Raw genomic sequence first — 6000 nt, 5'->3', positions numbered from 1 at the left:
CCTAAACTTAATTAGGTCTGCAAAACCTCTTTTTCCAAATAAAGTCACATTAATGGGTTGGAAGTGGACTTACCTTTTGGGAGGTCAACATTCAACTCTATACAGCACCTAAGGAAGAATGAACTCATGTGGAAATTTAATAAGCAGCACCAAAAAAAGACAAGCAATCAGCCAAGAAAATGAAATAAGATAGAGTAATAAGAGCCAGGAAGGAAATGATTGACAGAAGACAGGCAATGCAGCTGAGACATAATTGGAGCCCTTGAAGAAGAATTATAAAACAATGGAACTTTAAAAATTATAGTTGAAGAAAGCATCCCAGAAATAAAACATGTATGTACACACTGAAAGGATTTGCTAAATAGATGAAAAAAAAATTAATCTGAAATGGTCAGCTCCAAGATAATCTAATAAAATGATTTGGTCCCTTCACTGTACCTGTCTATTCTTTCAACAAGTCCACTCTGACTTGATTACTGTAGCTTTATAATAAGTATCAAAATCAGGTAGGACTAAATCCTTCAACATTGCTGTCCTTTTCCATTGCTGTTGTTTTCATTATTCTAGGTCCTTTGTATTTCCAGATAAATTTTAGAATCAACTTGTCTATTTCTATCAGAAAGTCTACTATGTTTCTGATTGGAATTGTATTGAAATTATAGATCAATTTGGAAATGACAATTTAAGAATACTGAATTTTCTAATCTATGAACATGGTGTATTTCTCCATTTATTTAGAGCTTTGCTTTCTTTCATTGGTGTTTTGTAACTTTCAGCACACAATCCTACAGATATTTTGTTAAGGTTTATACTTAAGTTTTTCATGTTTTGGTATTTTGTAGTTGGTTCTATTTTAATATTTAATTTCTAATCATTAATTTCTATAAAATGTTTATCCAATTTATTTTTGTATACTATGTATCTTGTGGCTTTACAACTTCTCTTATTAGTTCTAGTATCTGTTTTGTCAGTATTTTATAGAATCTTTGGGATTTTCTATATGAAAAATCATTTCATTCATGAATAGAAACATTTTGTAAGTGGATTTGCTAATCTTTACTTCAGTTAGTTCTTTTCCTGGGGTTTTACTTGTATGGAAAAGTATAGAAAAAGCAAGGGAATTACACAAAAACATCTACTTCTGCTTCACTGATTATGCTAAAGCCTTTGACTGTGTGGATCACAACAAATTGTGGAAAATTCTTAAACAGATGGGAATACCAGACCATCTGACCTGCCTCCTGAGATAGCTGTATGCAGGCCCAGAAGCAACAGTTAGAACTGGACATGGAACAACAAACTGGTTCCAAATTGGGAAAGGCGGTATATTGTCACCCTGCTTAACTTATATGCAGAGTAAATCATGTGAAATGCCAGACTGGATGAAGTACAAGCTGGAATCAATATTGCCAGGAGAAATATCAATAACCTCAGATACGCAGATAACACCACCCTTATGGCAGAAAGCGAAGAAGAACTAAAGAGCCTCTTGATGAAAATGAAAGAGAAGAGTGAAAAAAGTTGGCTTAAAACTCAACATTCAGAAACCTAAGATCATGGCATCCTATCCCATCACTTCATGGCAAATAGATGGGGAAACAATGGAAACTGTGACAGACTATTTTCTTGGACTCCAAAATCACTGCAGATGGTGACTGCAGCCATGAAATTAAAAGACACTTGCTCCTTGGAAAAAAACCTATGACAAACCTAGACAGTGTATTAGAAAGCAGAGACATCACTTTGCTGACAAAGGTCCACATAGTCAAACCTATGATTTTTCCAACAGTTATGTATGGATGTGAGAGTTGGACCAGAAAGAAGGTTGAGCAATGAGGAATTGATGCTTTGGAACTGTGGTGCTGGATTAGACTCTTGAGAGTCCCTTGGACAGCAAGAAGTTCCAACCAGTCCATCCTAAAGGAAATCAGTCCTGAATATCCATTGGAAGGACTGATGCTGAAGCTGGTCACCTGATGCAAAGAACTGACTCATTGGAAAAGACCCTGATGTTAGGAAAGACTGAAGGCAGGAAGAGAAGGGGACAAGGGAGGATGAGATGGTTGGATGGCATTACTGACTTGATGAACATGAGTTTGAATAAGCTCCGGGAGTTGGTGATGGATAGGGAAGTCTGGCGTGCTGCAGTCCATGGGGTTGGAAAGAGTCGGACAAGACTGAGCAACTGAACTGAACTGATGAATATATATTTATATACATAAATTATATTAATTTATCAATATGTTGATATATAACATATACATTGTTGTTTAGTCACTAAGTCATGTCCAACTCTTTGGGACCCCAGGGACTGCTAGCCTGTCAGGCTCCTCTGTCCATGTGATTTCCCAGACAAGAATACTGGAGCTGGTTGCCATTTCCTTCTCCAGGGGATCTTCCTGACCCAGGAATCAAACCTGCACTTCCTGCTTGGCAGGCAGATACTTCTTCACTAAGCCACCAGGTAAGCCCAGGTCATCGAGTCCCAGTTCCTCACCCCAGGAATAGGAACTCTATCATGACATCCAAAAATGGCTCCCACCTCTGCTTATATATTGCATTATATGAGGTGAAATGTGGACTTAAGAATCCCTACATTTGGCCTAGAGTCCTGCCCCAAGACCCAGCAGATCTCTCACCAGACCAAATCACCAGCTCTAATATATACATACACATACTTATTTAAGAATTTCCTAATAGGAATGATAATCACCTTAGTTGTTCAGTCATCCAGTCATGTCTGACTCTTTGTGACCCCATGGACTGTAGCAAGGGAATTTCAGAAAAACATCTGTTTCACTGACTACATTAAAGCCTTGTGCTATGTGGATCATGACAAACTGTGGAAAGCTCTTAGAGAGATGGGAATATCAGACCAACTTACCTGTCTCCTAAGAAACCTGCAAGCAGGTCAAGAAGCAACAGTTAGAACCCTGTATGGAACAACTGATTGGTTCAAGATCGAGAAGGGAGTATGACAGGGAGGTCGGCTGTCATCCTGTTTGTTTAACCTATACTCTGAGCACATCATGAGAAATGCTGAGCTGGAATCAAGATAGGCTGGAGAAACATCAACAACCTCAGATATGCAGATGATACCACTCTAATGGCAGAAAGCAAAGAGGAACCAAAGAGCTTCTTGATGAGGGTGAAGGAGAAGAATGAAAGAGCTGGTTTAAGACTAAATATTGAAAAAAATACGATCATGGCATCCGGTCCCACTACTGCATGGCAAATAAAGGGGGAAAGGTGGAAAGTGGAAATAGTGACAGATTTCCTCCTCTTGGGCTTCAAAATTACTGTGGACAACCATGAAATCAGAAGACAATTGCTTCTTGGCAGGAAAGCTATGACAAACCTAAGTAGTGTGTTGAAAAGCAGAGACATTACCCTGCTGACAAAGGTCCATATAGTAAAGGCTACAGTCTTCCCAGTGGTCACGTACGGTTGTGAGAGCTGGACAGTAAAGAAGGCAGAACACCAAAGCGGATAACCACTTTACTGTAGTGAATATCTACACAAAATAAGCTTTCTCCTGCTACACTTGTTCAACGTGGATGACACATCTTCCTATCACCTGGACCATCTTGCCAATCTGATGACCTTTGTAGTGCCCTCACACAAACTGAACTTCAATATTCTTTCAGATGGCATAGATTCAGCATTGTACTTCTGTCTCAGCAACTTGGAAGGGGAAGGGAATCTTCCTACAAATGTATGAGGTGCCTTAAAATGCCTTTCAGGGTTCTTGCTCTAGTAACAAGTTACACAGGGATTAAACTTCATTTTGACAAGGGCAGGAGGAAAGCTGATAGATGCTTTTACTTTTCTTGCCACTCTATGCTCTTCATTAGCTGAAAATATGTCAAGACAAAGAAGGCAAGTGAGGGATTGAGCCTGAGGAGCAGTGGACCAGTCCTGTGCAGGTTGCAGATGCCAAAAAAACCAGCAGCCGAGAAGGGAGCTCTCTAGGGCTTCTGTTAAGGTTGGCAGTGGATTTTATGGGCCTCTTCAAAAGGAGAGAAGATCCTAAACCACAGATGCCATTAGAAGGCATATGGCCTATGCTCAAAACATAACCTGAGTCAAGCAACTTACTGTTCTGAATCTGTATGACTAAAATTGTTTTTCAGTTGTCAATCCCAGAGTGGAGTCAAAGCCTCTGGTGCAGGCAGCAGTCAGCCCAGACCTCCACTCAGAAACAGACCATCGTTCCAAAGTCGAGATTCTGCCCACTCAGCCAACTAAACCCAGCTCAGAGCCAGGCCACTGAAACTCAGCATTTAATGAAAAACTTATCCTCCTTACTGCCCCAGTTTACAGAGTATCTCAATACCTTTCAAGATTCACAATCCACCAAGACAAGTAGCCTCTAATTTTCAGATGAAATACTAAGGGTCTGAGAGGGCTGCTCCAGTTGTCCAAAATGATATAACTGTTGGGAGAAACCATGACTTCAAGGTACCATTCTCCTTGTTCTTTGCTTTTTGTTTCTGGATTTATTCTGGCAAGATTCTTCCCAGAAGCAAGACCATTCCCACAAACTGAGTCCATGATTTCAGTGTCTAACATTTTAAAATTTGGGAGCAAAGATTTGTTCAATTAGCCAGGCTCAGGACACAGAGATACCTAACATTTTCCTCTTTCCAGCACCACAGCTTTTCCCAATGTGATGCCTGTAGGTTCATTCAACCCAGTAGCAATCACTGCTTTAATGCACAGTCCAGCTCTTTACTCCACTGTCTTTACCTACTTTGTGTTAGGTCTTTGATATTGCTCTAAGTCCTGCAGATGTAGGATCCATTTTTCAAAAAACATTGTCTTAAAAATATCAATGTCTCAGGGCTTTTTATTTTCCATTTTTTTTCTGTCTACCCACTCACACCTTTTACATTCACCTCAGATGCATTTCTGTGCTTGAGGCAGGCACACACAAGGTAGAGCCTCTCATTCAATTTTGAGAAGAGGGAATTCCCTCCTAATATTACAGAAAGAGATGTTACTGACACCTTCACAGAGGAAAAACATACCATTCCTTTGGAAAAGATGTAGCCCTGCAGAGGGCATGGCTTGGCAAGGGAAATTCTGAGAGCTTTTGTCCCCACTAACCTCCTTGGCCAGGCATCTTTGTGTGACACTCCAATTGCACAATCATATCAGATAGCCCTCAGTGTGGGATCCATGGTTTGTTTAGCAATTGACAAGGCAAGTAGACGTGTTCATCTCATAGTCTGTAATTACATCTGCAAGAATATTCTCCCCATTCTATTTAGTTAGTTCCATGAGTTTGTGTGTGTGTGTGCTAAGTCACTTTAGTCGTGTCGGACTTTTTGTGACCCTATGGGCTGTGAGCCACCAGACTCCTCTGCCCATGGGATTCTCCAGGCAAGAACACTGGAGTGGGTAGCCATGCCCTCCTCCAGGGGATTGTGTTGATCCAGGGATCAAACTAGCAATTCTCACATCACCTGCTTTGGCAAACAGGTTCTTTACCACTAGCACCTCCTGGGAAGCCCACGAGGGTACGAACCCTGTATTTACACACTCCATTATGTCACTGCCTACTATAGTGTCTGGTACCTACTAAGCGCTCATTATTTCTCTGATCCTTTTTATAACTGTGGTTTTAGTTCTTTGGACAAAGCAAAAAGTTTCCAACTCAGACATGACCATTGTCCCAAAATTTATCTATGGCAAACATGGGGACCCTTACAGAGAAGAGTGAGATGGACAGCCAATTCCAAAGCAGAGACTGCTAATGCTAATAGTTAGCCAAGGATAAAAATTTTGGGTCAGCATCTACAATTGCTTCTGAATACTGTCTCATTTAACTAGAGTAGCAATATAAATGATCGAATTTGTGGCTGGGCCTTAACTGACTGCTGTGATATTTACACATTATCAGTTACCTGTTTTTTTCTTTTTTTAATCCCATCCTTGTCTCTTCTTCCAATCTATCTGCTGCACCACAGCCACTATGAAAACTAACCTGATTAAGGT

The sequence above is a fragment of the Odocoileus virginianus genome, chromosome 4, assembly GCF_023699985.2.
Source record: "Odocoileus virginianus isolate 20LAN1187 ecotype Illinois chromosome 4, Ovbor_1.2, whole genome shotgun sequence".
Taxonomy (NCBI): Eukaryota; Metazoa; Chordata; class Mammalia; order Artiodactyla; family Cervidae; genus Odocoileus; species Odocoileus virginianus.
This window is presented reverse-complemented; position numbering follows the sequence as displayed.